At 38.8% G+C, this 13,568-nt stretch overlaps 2 pseudogenes; both read left to right on the forward strand.

Annotated features, from left to right (window-relative positions):
* Nucleotides 1-619: 619 nt before the first annotated feature.
* LOC149752788 (protein PAT1 homolog pseudogene) lies at nt 620-4,070 on the forward strand (annotated as a pseudogene).
* A 610-nt stretch (nt 4,071-4,680) lies between these two features.
* Nucleotides 4,681-5,898, forward strand: LOC148702421 (protein PAT1 homolog 1 pseudogene; annotated as a pseudogene).
* The last annotated feature ends 7,670 nt before the right edge of the window (nt 5,899-13,568 follow it).

Genomic DNA, 13,568 nt, shown 5'->3' on the forward strand with positions numbered 1-13,568 from the left:
AAACCGAAACGTGCGGAACCAATACGCACCATGCTAACAAAATTATTTTCCCAATCTTTATCACAATCTGACGCAGAATTAAAATCAGATCAGATAATAATATATTCATATTTATATTATTTAATAAAAATAAATATAAATATAGATATTAGTTGCATACAAAAATTTATATTTATATTTATTTTAAATATATATATATATATATGTACACACGCAAATTAGATATCAGAAGTATGAATATAAATACAGATATAATTCAAATAATTAAATTTTATGGCCATAAAATCAAAAATATCACTGAGTGGATTATAAATCAAGTTAATAGAATATTAACGTTAATATGATCATTTATATTTCTTAAAAGCTCATGAATGCTATTTAAAATTAAATAGAGTTACAAATAGAATCAGATATTCGGATACAGATCGATCGTTGTCATATCTATTTTTCTTTAATAAATATAGATATAAATACGCATTTTAGTTGGATATTCAAATTTCTATCCATATTTGAATAGATCTGAATACAAAAATAAATTTAAAAAAATATTATCCGTTTTACTTTTACCTTCAACTTTGGTTCTCTCTAGCACTTAATGATTGAGCTGTAATTCACTAGCATGGATGCTGATTGCAACATTCTCTCAGGTTTGCTGTTGGAGTCTCATGACCAACACTACTTTCTTTTGGATGGCCATCTCACAAGTACTTTTTCGCCTTAATCGTTATTATTTTCAAATTTTTGATTCTTTATCATTTTGTAAGCAGCCATTTTGTGTAAGAACACAAACAACCAAACGCCTGCACCTCAAATAAATTCCGACCTTAAATATGTGGTGTCCGGTTCCACCATTTTACTTTTCTTCTTCTTCTTTAATTCTCTTCTTAGAAGATTATAGTTGGTGAATAAGCCCTCTTTATTGTTACCAAAAACTATTTCTTATTGTTCTTACTGACTTGTGATAAATTGATGTGAATGATTGTCGTAAACGCTTTTAAATGCTTTGGATACGTATGAGTCATGCCGAGCTCATCGTAAAATGACATGGGAAGCAGGGAGGAAGGGTCGATTTGGCCCCACCTCCTTTTCTTCTCATCTTCTTTCTTCTCCTACAAGAAAACGGAGAGTGAGTTCCTTTTTTAGCATGATCAAAGACATTACTTGATTCGCTTGTATAGCCCAATTAATTAAAAATCAAACCTTACGCGGAATTATTTATTTATTGGTCTGTAACAATTTCTTTTTACTATTGACGAGGCGACAGATGCTGTTAGGAGCTTGACATTCAAGAAAAGACAGGGCGGACAAGAAGCAAATCCAAAATGGTAGAAAAATCTAAGAGGAGTTGAAGGTTCAATTATCTCTACATTCAAAAATATGATATCCAAACATGGCACTAACATTACTACAGCAATTTTTTGACAAAATAAACAATCATCATTCATAATCTCCTGGGGGAAAACTATCATGCATTCATATTGAAGAGTTGTGTGTTGAAAACTTGAACGTCATATTAGGTGAAAAAGTTTTGGAGACTTAAAGATACAAAATGTCCTGCCAGTTCATTTGGTCTTGACAATGTTTGAATTTAGTAAAATTTAATAGCTTTATATTTGAGAAACTCTATAGCAATTAAAAGATGCTATCATGACACATCCCGAAGAATTAGAATTTTTTGTTCTCTAATTGGAAAGCTGATCATATTTTTTGATGGAATTTGAGTTTTAAATTATTCTAAATTTAAGTGGGATGTAGTTTTAATGTTTATTTTCATCTTTTTAGGTGTTGAGTCCTAGCATGTTGTTCATAGCCAACAACCCTCCCTCTTCAAGGTTATGAAATGGTAAAAACAGTAGCAATATTTCTTGAATCCTTTTCACTTGGCATCTGTTGGTACTGGGTTGCGTTTGATATGGGTTGGCATAAAGTGGTGCCATGAGGTTTGCTTGGTTCTTAGTATTGACCCCATGGGTAGTGCGGACATTGGCCGCCCATGGCACATTCCTCCTAGCACAGACTGATAATCCTTTCTTTGTTGTGTTTTGCCTAGTAATAAAATTATCTGACTTCTTGTGAAATTCTTCTATTTTTCTTGAGTTTTTCTCAAAATATTATTTTCCAATTTCATACTAATTTCATAAAAAAGTCACTCTTTATCTTTTTTGTTGAATTAATGAATTCTAACAACTTCAGTAAATATGTCATTGATTGTTGTGGGACTTCAATGATTTATTTTCTTCTTTTTTCTGTGCTTCCAATATTGTTTCATTCACTTTTTTTACCCTTTGGTTTTTGTTCTTGGGTATTTTCTCATTATTCTTTCAAATTCTTATTGGATTACGACTTTTAACCCTTGGTGCCTTGATTCTTTTACTATGAAGTATTTATGTTATAATTAGATTACTTTATATATATAATTTTTCACTCATATAATTGTATATTTGTGTCTGTGCATACTAGATTTCCTAAGGGGCCTTGATTCTTATTTGCTTTGTGAAAAATTATGGTTAATGATGCATCTGTTAGGATAAATTGTTTTCTTATGTTCTGCTGTCTTGTTGAATAATGTATGTTGTTTCTTCAGGTTCTTCAACTGCAGACTGGACACAGGAGGCAGATTTTTCAAACTGGATTGATCAGAATATTTTAGATGCTGAAAATTATCAGGAGGGTAAACGATGGTGGTCACAGCCACATCCTTCATCATCTCGGCTTTCGGAATCTAAACCCCTGTACAGAACATCCTCATATCCTCAACAGCAACCACAACACTCCAGCGAACCAATTCTTGCACCTAAATCATCTTTCACATCCTACCCTCCACCTGGTGGGACGATCTCAGACACCAAACCTCACACGTCATGCAAGAATTCCATCTCTAACTGCTCGGCTTCAGATGACAACTCCAATTCTATCTCCTTTTTCTGGTCCTCAGCTTCATTTGGCAGGACTATCGCATGGGTTGCGCTATGGTGGAAACATGTCTCAGTTTGCCTCTCCAGGCCTCTCAATTAATAGCCGGCTGCAGAACCGCTGGTTGAATCAAGCTAGCGTTTTTGCAGGGGAACATCCAAATCTGCTGCCTAACTTCCTACAGCAACATTTGCCGCAGCCAAATGGCTTAATGCCTTCACAGCTACTTTCGCAGCAGCAACAGCAGAGACTGCAACAGATCCAGCCATCTCTGCACCAATTTTCTCGCTTGCAGTCTCCGTTTTTCAACTCTCATCCTCCACAAATCAGGAATAAGCTTGATGCAGTTCTTAGTATGTCTGACTTGAGAGATCAGAGATCGAAACCATCGCAAAGGGGAAAACAGAACATGCGATTTTCTAAACAATCTTCTGATGCCAGCAGCCAGAAGGGCGATAATGGGCTGCCACAGTTTAGGTCCAAGTATATGTCAGCTGAAGAGATCGAAAGCATTTTGAGAATGCAGCATGCTGCAACTCACAGCAATGATCCTTATATAGACGATTACTACCACCAAGCTTGTCTTGCAAAAAAGTCTGCTGGTTCAAGGCTGAAGCACCATTTATGCCCGACATTTATTTGGGATCTGCCTTCTCGGGCACGAGCTAATAATGAGCCACATGCATTTCTTCAGGTTGATGCACTTGGAAAGGTTCCATTTTCTTCCATTCGTAGGCCTCGCCCTCTCCTTGAAGTTGATCCACCTTCAACCCCAGGTGATGGCATTCATGAACAGAAATCTTCAGTAAAGCCCCTTGAACAGGAGCCAATGCTGGCAGCTAGAATCACCATTGAAGATGGCCTTTGCCTCCTCCTTGATGTAGATGATGTTGACCGGATGTGACAATTTAGCCAACCACCAGATGGTGGCTTCCAACTGAGACGGAGGCGACAGGTCCTCCTGGAAGGCCTCGCAGCATCTCTTCAGCTTGTTGATCCACTTGGCCCAGGTAAAGGTGGACATTCTGTTGGGCTTGCTCCAAAAGATGATCTTGTGTTTCTTCGCCTAGCATCTCTGCCAAAGGGCCGGAAGCTCCTGTCACGTTACCTTCAGCTTCTTATTCCTGGAAGTGAGCTCTGATGCGGGGAAGCGTGGAAGTGGATTCGCTGTTGCTGAATCCGGAACAGAGTCTCCCAAAACAGAGACGCTGGTGTTGCTGAAGCTTCCGCGATGAACCTGAATCAAGGCTTCAACGGGGTATTCAACGTTGTGTAGGAAGTTGCCGTTGCCGAGCCAAACCACGCATCAAACAGAGTGCGCGTCGTTCTGGAAAACAGGGCACGGAAACAGAACAGGGGAATTTTCCCGCTGAACTTCCAGCGTTCTTTTCATTCATCCATGACGGCAAAAAATAATAACATCAAGAAGAAGGGCACAAACATTCCCTAAACCTAAATAATGGGACCCAACACAAAGCAAATCCTAAATCAACAAGGACTCATAATCCCAACTAAATTCAGAACCAAAACATGATTAAATTCAGCAATTAAAACAAAGACTCTAAACCGGACTTGATTAAACCAAAATTCTGAAGCACACTAATCTGATTCGACTCTCCTGGAGTATGGGATTGATCTCTCCTTGAGTGAGATTGATCCAAACACCCCCACGGAGAAGAGGAATCAAGCCTTCATTACTGCAATTTCCTCGCTCGATTCCCCTGTTCCACGGCTCTGTTCCGTCGAAGGAATCTGTCCTGCATCAAGCTCTCTCGAATAGTCTGCATGGCCATTTTTCGGCACCTACGGTTTTTGTTTGGTGGTTTGCCATCAGATTCTAGTGCAGCAGAAACGACATTGAATCTTGCCAAGACTGTTTCTTCATGTGTGCACAATATGGAGCTAAGTGCACTCAGTGCTCGCCTTGCTGCTTTGGTTTGCTCATCCGAACAGCCACCTCTTCGCCCTCTTGGAAGTTCAGCTGGTGATGGAGCATCCATAATTATAAAATCTGTTCTTGACAGAGCAACAGAACTTTTGACAGAACCCCAGGCTGCAAGCAACTACAGCATGTCCAACCGAGCTCTTTGGCAAGCGTCGTTTGATGCCTTTTTTAGGCTTCTCACAAAGTACTGTCTGAGTAAATATGACAGTATAATGCAAATGTTGCTCATGCAGGCCCCGAACACTTCAATTATTGGGTCTGAAGCAGCAAGGGCTATAAGCAGAGAGATGCCTGTGGAGCTGCTGCGTGCGAGCCTTCCACATACAAATGAGCACCAGCGCAAGATGTTGCTTGATTTTGCTCAGAGATCCATGCCCATAACTGGTTTTAGTGCCGATGGAGGTGGCAGCGATCCTGTAACCTCTGAGTCAGTTCCTGGCTAATGCAGCTGGAAAGATAACAGTTTAATAAAAGCATGTTGTATGCTATTTATCCCTATATCATTTCTACGTATCATGCATTCATGCCCCTCCAAAAACTGAAACATGGTGATGTCGCGTGGAACATAAGCACATGAGGGTGTGAACATTTGTGGAAGTCAGGTAAAGTGCTCATAGCTTTTCTCTCCTTTTTAATTGGGTCATAATTAGTCCCTGCAGTCATGTATTCTGTTAGTGCTTTGTGGGAGTTGTCTGAAGTTTTCTTCTTCTGAGGAGCTTAATTTTGGTGCTCTTTATTGGAACTCCAGACAAATGTATTGGGAATAGAAGTTGTACAGGTTCTGTCACTGGTAGCCTTCCTTCATCTCTTTTCTTTTGAGAGATGGGAAGTGTGCACAAGGTAGTTCTTTTATGCATGTTTTGGTTGGTGAGAGAGCTTCTCTTAGCTTGTGTAGCCTGGACCCATGGTTGTCACGGGCACTTGGCATCTACAAGTTTTGTTTTTTGTCCTTCCATTTTTCCTCATTCCATCTTATGAATGTAACTGCCAAACTTTTTTGAGTTCTGGATATTCAACGATGTTTTAGCATGGAAGCAACATGTATTGTTTCAAATTGCTTGTTCTGATTGGTTAGTGCTGTTCTGTTCGACGTTTGCTCCTGCGACCGGAGTGTCAGACTTTGGCGCCGGCTTACAGGATGACGACGGCGTGGCGAGCTCTCCCGACTTGTGAACCGAGCTCGATGGGGGCTTCGACAATGGCAGGGCTCCCTTCCGCCAGTCGTACGCTGCCTAGCAGGAGAACGACGCCACGGGTGACATCCCGCAGACTCACACCCGCGAAGAGAGGGCGCAGACTGGGCCCCGCTTCGTTGTAGACCCTAGACAATTGCGGTCGGTGTTTGAACCTGCTGGAAAAGCAGGTCAAATCGCTTTGGCTGGACCTATAGAACCTGGTTCGCTGGTGCGGGTGCTGCAGGGATTGGATTTTGACGGGAGCGGCTGGGGGGTGATACCCGGCTGCCCGATGCATTCGGAGCTCCGTGACTCCTTAGCCTCATGATCACGACTCAGGCCCTTCCTCTAGCGCCAGAAATGTTGTGGTTCAAATTTGGCCCGAGAGTGACCACACAGGAGGAGTCGAGGGAGCTGCCGATCATTTGGAGAATGAAGACAGGGTCCACCTCCTACGCGGCAGCGGCGGCGGACCTGCACAAAACCTAGTCGATGTTTCCGGTGAGTGCCCTCCGACGATCAAGTTAGAGTGGAATAAATTGGGTCCAGCCACAAAGTCCCCCCAGAAGTTATCTAATCGGGCTATTTATAGTCCCGGTGGAGAAGTCCAGATGGCAGAGGCACTGTCCACCTTCATCATGGGAGGGGGCGTCCGTTCTCGAGAACGGTAAGATGTCGACAGTCATAACAGGGTATGGCCGGAGTAGTCATAGTGCTATATTTTGACTGTCGAGGGCCAGCTATCGAAGCGTGGCGCAGTAGTGTTGTAATGTACGACCACGTAGGAGGGCGTGGGCGTGCACATGGGTGCGGTTGCTGGCGAGTCCGAACTTGTTGAAAGGTCGCATCATGCGTTTGGCGAGGTCGGCTGAACGGATGCCGAGGATAGCCTAGCTCCCCGGGTTCCGAGGTGTGCTTGGCGGAGCGCCCCGAGCTCGAGGGTCAGGGCGTACTACTGAAGTGGGCACCCCGAGCTCGGTCGGGGTGGGTCGGCGAATATTGGAGACACCCCGAACTTGGTCAGGCGAGTCGGCGAATATCTAAGGCCGATGGAGCTTTTGGCAGATTCGAGGCTGAGTTGACTTTGAGCTGGTCCGAGGATTCAACTGGTCGGTATTGGCGTTTATTAGGCCAAAGTTGGGTGGCCTTTTGGTGCGGGCTAGACGATCCATTTCGCCCTCTATCAACTATAATTCGAAATGAATTGAATTTTAATTCAAGTAGATGATTCCATGTCAACTCCTATAAGTAAAAACATCCAAAAGAATTTTCTCATTGCTCCACCAAGTTAAAAGACCTTAAATTAACATAAATGAGCAAAACCAACTCAATCAACTCTCTAAGACTTTCATTCACCGAGATCTTTAGCATTTATCAAAAATCATCCATCATAACTATATAAGCCTCTAAAATTCAAATTATTTATGCAAATCTAGATTTCATCAGCAATTTCCACCATATTGACAAGAGATCCTAGATCAACTTATAAATCCAAACTTTGAATTGAAGTTTCATATATATCACATAGTCTCCAATAAACATGAATAAGATCTATTATTTAGATCCAAAGACGATAATTAAAATTATTAATAATTCCATCGAGATGAATACTTTACAAACTCCAAATCAATTCTTCAAGATTGATGTTTATTCTTTAATTCTTTCAAAAGCATAATTTAAGAGCAATGAGATTTATACTAAAACATCCCAAATTCAAGATCAGCTAATACAGGAACCATTAATCCTAGACTTGAGATGCCAAATTTCTTTCTCTCTTCTTCTTATATATATATATATATATATATATATATATATATATATATATATATATATATATATATATATATATATATATATATATATATATATATATACATATATATATATATATATTGCAGATAAAAGAATCTACTAATAATACAACGATATCCATATCGATCAAAATCAAAAATACTATACTTTCCAACGAAATTTTTTCTTAACAAGGAAAACCATCAAGAACTTTTCCAAATCAAAGAGGTCCTATTTTCGACCAACCCAAAAACATTTTAATCCACCAATATTCTCAAGATTTACTAATTGACTTTCTATCAAAATATCAATATTAATTGTTTCAAGTCTCAAGTAGAGCCAAATAAGAATTCTTAAGTCTCATCCCAAATATATTTTCCTTATATATAACAGTTTCATGTATGATCTATATATAAATTTTAACCTCAAAAATATTTTAATAAATATAATAAAATATTTGCACATTCAAATATTAACAACTTTTTATGAACGAACCTTCTCACCAATTTACAATGCGCAATAATATTCCATGGTTAATAGTCCTTCACTTAATTTTAGTCAAAATCCAATTAATCATAACTTGAAATACAAATTGTTCAACCGAGAAAACTCCCAAAATAGTTTATTCCTACTTTGGCTGTTAGCACAGTTAGCTAGGTGATAAAATTCGAACAAGATAACACAAATTTATCACTAACAAAAGTAACAAAGACATTTGTCTCCTTGCCTAATTTTTACCCATCTCTTAAACTTTCCGACGAATTCTAAGGATCCTAAAATTTAGGCTCAAATATGATTGTTTCAATCACAATACCTAGTTATCTTAAACCTAAGCTCTAATACTACCAAATCTATCATGCCTCGAGCTCGAGGCACGACAGACGCTGCACGCTTGCACGGCAGACCGTACGGATATGCAAGGCTGCAGATCATATCAAAGCAATAAAAAAATTTTGAATTTTTTTAATCAATAATTTACTCAAAGTAAACTTTCAAAGTTTTGAAATATCATATGTCAACATAAATCAAATTTTCTAACTAGTCTAACTAAAATTTCAATAATTGAGCAAATATTAATCTTCTAAATCTAGCGCACTCTCTAATTCCGTGTGATCAAGCCTTTGGATCAGAAAAATAGAGAAAATAAGATAATAAGCTACACTAGCCCAGTAAGTAACAAAATACCCCAGAGTGGGGTCAAAGCATATCAAATCAAAATACAAAATAATGACTGAAAATAAATCACAATAAGCATAATTTTTTTTCGAAACTTATTATCATTTTCACAAAAACTTTGATATCATAATTCCAACATCAGTAAGCTACGGCCACAGAACCCAGTGGCATGGGTTGCACAAAATACCAAATCCACTATTATTAGTCATCGGTAGCATCGGTGTCCAAATCCACTATTATTAAGCACCGGTGGCAACGGTATCCAAATCCACTATTATTAATTATCGATGGCAATGATGTCCAAATCCACTATTCTAATCACCGATGGCACGGTGTTGAAACCGGTTCCTTATAGATACAAGCCGACAGGGCCAACGAATAATCTCCATCGGCAGGGCCAGAAAAGATCATAGCCATGCTAAGAATATATACATATGAAAAATAGATTTTATAAATCGTCCAATCATATTTTACAGATTTCAAAGCATATAACAAAATTTTCAAATAAAATTTAACATGCCTGACCCATTTTACTAAGCATAAAACATATCTCAAAATTTAATCCACCAATAATTATTTTACTAAATAATTTAGAAAATGCACTTTGAAGTATTTAGTTACTTACCTCTTCTCGCTTAACTCCTACTTCAAGTAGGCGGATCAGGTTCACCTATTTAAATTTAATTAATTTTTTTATTAATTTTAGAGCTAAGCAAAAACAATAATACTATTGGACACTCCCAATAGGGCCCAGAGTTGACCCATAATGGGCATGGCCTGATAGGGCCCACATCGAACACGGCCTAATGGGCCCACATAGACCCGGCCCAATAGGGCCCCCAAAGTTGGCCTCAAAATGGATCATTTATGCAATAAAAATTCATTGCAGGGATCAATACCTAATTACAAGGTACTGTTCCTTAATAAAACTTAAGTAAAAGGACCAAATAAATATATTTGAGGACATTTATGTAATAAAACTTTCGTATGGGGATCAAACATAAATTACAGAAGATCCATTTTGTGAGATAATGTACTGTCAAGGGCTTAACTGCAAATCCCATTTTATTGGCCGAACGAATACGGATTTCGAATTTCGATTTTCGAGTTTTGGATTTCGAGTCTGAACTGGGCCCAAGTTGGCCCACAAGGGGTACGGCTCAAATGGGGCCCAACTAGGCTGAACACACGATGCACAGGGCCCAAGCTTGGCCCACGATGGGCCTTCTTCTTCCCCAAACCCCCATGGACAGGGGAAAAAGGGAAACAGGAGGAGGAAGGGGGCCGGCGGGGTGGCCGGCCTGGGTGGCCGAAGGCCATCCCCCGGTCGACGACCAGCCGGCTGCCATTGCGACCGGCGGCCGTTGCGGTGGCCAGGGTCGAGAAACAATCGAGAATGGTCTCGGTTTATGGGGCCGAAACAGAGGAAATCTCAAAGCTTATTTGGCAACGGAACAAAGAGCAAAAAGAGGGCTTACTGACGGTCGACGGAGGTAGTGGATCTCAGCCGCGGGTGGCTCAGTCCAGCGGTCAAGCGGCGGCGACGGCAGTGGGGCTTTCCGACGGCCAAAATAGATCGAAAAATGGGGAAATACGGCTCAGGTGGTGATGGTGGTTGGCCGAGGCGGCATGCCGGCCACCTGGGAAGCAAGAGCAGAGGGAGGAGAAGAAGGGAGTAGAGGAAGAGGAGGAGACAGAGGAGAGGGAGGAAGGCTCGGAGGTGATCTTGTAAGGAGGAAAGGGGGGTTTTATAGCCCAAATTTTCAACAATTCTCCGCCCCAGAAATCGCGGCGGTGGGGCAAAATCAGCGGCCGATCGTACGGCCGCAGGGTGGATGCGGATCAACCGCGGTGCAGCCGCAGGACGCCCATGACGTCTCTGTGCCCGAAGAAGACAGGGGATCGCAGACGCGATCCCTTGCTCTGGCCCCTTCCAAAAGGGGCGTTATCTCACAACTTGCACGTCCATTGCATTCAAACCAATGATATAATAGCTTAAGTGCCACTCTAGTCATCCGTAATCGATGTAAAGCCAATCTAAAGCCAAATCCATCAGATGGGCACGACAACGTTGCTAAGTACTGAGATACCAATTATCTTGGTGGGTGATTGATATAAATGGATCGGATCTTGATTTATCTTGGCCAAGCTTAAAGTTAGGAATTTTGCAAAAAAAGGTTCAAGATCTTGGCCATTGTATTGAATCCAAGACAACATAATATCTCAATCAATATAGTTGACTAAGCTTAACTAGTATCTTAAGATATTTTTAAAATTTATGTTTACAAAATTTATTTATTTAAGGTATTGAAAGAAAGATTACAAAGAAAAGTTTCGATGTTATCATATCGATTGATATCTCAATATATTTTGGTTTATATTTCAATGATGAGGTCAAGATTTTGAATATTGTATTGGTTGGTGTCTAATATGGATACAAACCAATATCTAAACTAAGATATTGATAGGTGCAAAAATATTTGCCCTGCGTAATTTTTCGAAAATACAAACCAAGTTATTTTATCTATATATTGAAGAGGTTGTATGTAAACCGACATTGGGAAGGTGACAGTAAGCTATATGAAAAAATTTCTTGTTACTTATATTAGAGACCTAAGATGGTCTCCATCAATTAGTGTAGATTTGGATGCAAGGAAAACTTATTGTATTTCGTGTAGAAAAAAAATCTAGTTTTCCATTTGTTTGTCTCACTAGAAAAGTAATGAATATAGAAAATTTATAACTAGTCCCCCCCTCCCCCCCCCGAAAAAAAAAAAAATCCATTTACCGTCTTAAATTCTCTTTTTTTCCTCTCTTTTCCATTGATTTCTTCCAACCAATATATCCTTAGAATTTTTCATTTTTGTGCATTTTCTTTCTCTGACATTTTATGATTGTCCTAAATCTTGCACTCTTCTTCCTCTTCCTCTTCTTGGCATGACTTGGGTCAGTTCGACTGTCTTCCAATGGGGTATGGAGGGTAGAGTTAGGGGATGGTGCCAAATCTGTTTGTTCTTCAATGTTTATCTGGACAGGAATTGATATTTGGATTTCCTCCATGACTACTACTTAGCTGGAGAGAGGGAGATAGAACCTAAGAAAAGAGAAATGGTGGTGAGGAGATGGGGAGCACAGCATTCTTTTGTAAGACTATCTTTCTTAGTCTTTTAATTAATTTTTATAATGCATTAAGATGGATAACGACAATTTCATCTCTTGTGCTTTTTTTTGGGTAAAATGAAGGTGATAAAGTATGAACCAAAAATAAGTAACAAAAGAAGAAAATAAAATAGAGGACAACTAGGCAAAAGAAAGATGCGATTGAGCAGTAGTCTAGCCTCCTAGCAACATGAGCCAACTGAAGAAGATAACATAGAGCTGAACTACTGCAACCAAAATTGGGTGCCATATTACTTCGATATTACAGTCATGTAGCAAAATTGCAACTGCATGCTGCACCAGCTCACCACGTCACTTGTGTACCATATCAAGCAAATTTCCTATCCTGTGGTCTCCTCCTAATGTGCTCATATTCTCGAATTTCATAAAACCCCTACCACTACTCAAATTTGAGTTAGGCCCTGTTTGGAAGAGCTGTTGGCAGTAGAGCTGTTGGAAGTAGAGCTTTCTGAAGTAGAGCTTTTATAAAAAGTTGTTTGCTGTTTGGTAACTACATTTCTAAAGTGTTGTGGCACTTTAACATATGTTTGGTAAATAAACTGAGAAAGTACTTTTATATGACAAAATTACCATAAAGGACATTGCATAGTATTATACAACATAGCATAATAAAATGTAACATATATTAATACATAAATATATGATATAGTATAATATTATTGTAATGTAATATAATCTTATTATAATATAGTAATATAAAATTGTATACTATAGCATAATAATTTAATATAATATTAAATTATTTAACATAACATATCAAGGTATTATGATATAATGTAATATAATATTATATTTATAGTATAATACAATAATAAAGGTACAAAATATTATAATTATTAACGTACATTAATTTTTCATAATATAACATAATATTAAATTATTTAACATAACATATTAATGTATTATGATAAAATGTAATATAATATTATATTTATAGTATAATATAATAATAGAAAACAAGAATACCTTTTCTTGCATGGAAGGGAATCTAATCCACAGCTAGGGTTCTTTGTTAGGGCTCCAATAGATTTTTAGGTTTATAAACGGACAAATTATATAATTGTTATATTTTATTACGAGCATTTTGGTCAAAAAAAAAAATAGTTTTTCGACAAAGCTCAAAACAACTTTTTCGAAAAGCTTCAAGATGGAGCTTCTTCTTGCAAGCTGTTTTTAGCTTTCTGAAAAAAAGTAAAACAACTTTTCAAAATTTTTACCAAATATTTTTTTATTATAAAATATTTTTAAAAGGTTAGAAAGTATTTTGTGGTCCTCCATAAGCTTCCTCAAATGGGCCTAAACTTGTTTTGTGCGTAGGCCGCTCTGGCTTCTCAAGTTGCCTACCCAATTGGCAGGTTGGAAGCGCTGGTGCCTCCGGTCAAGTGGCT

This window comes from Phoenix dactylifera, chromosome 9 (assembly GCF_051530095.1).
Source record: "Phoenix dactylifera cultivar Ajwa chromosome 9, Ajwa_hap1_PhDact_Kaust_v1.1, whole genome shotgun sequence".
In the NCBI taxonomy this organism is placed as follows: Eukaryota; Viridiplantae; Streptophyta; class Magnoliopsida; order Arecales; family Arecaceae; genus Phoenix; species Phoenix dactylifera.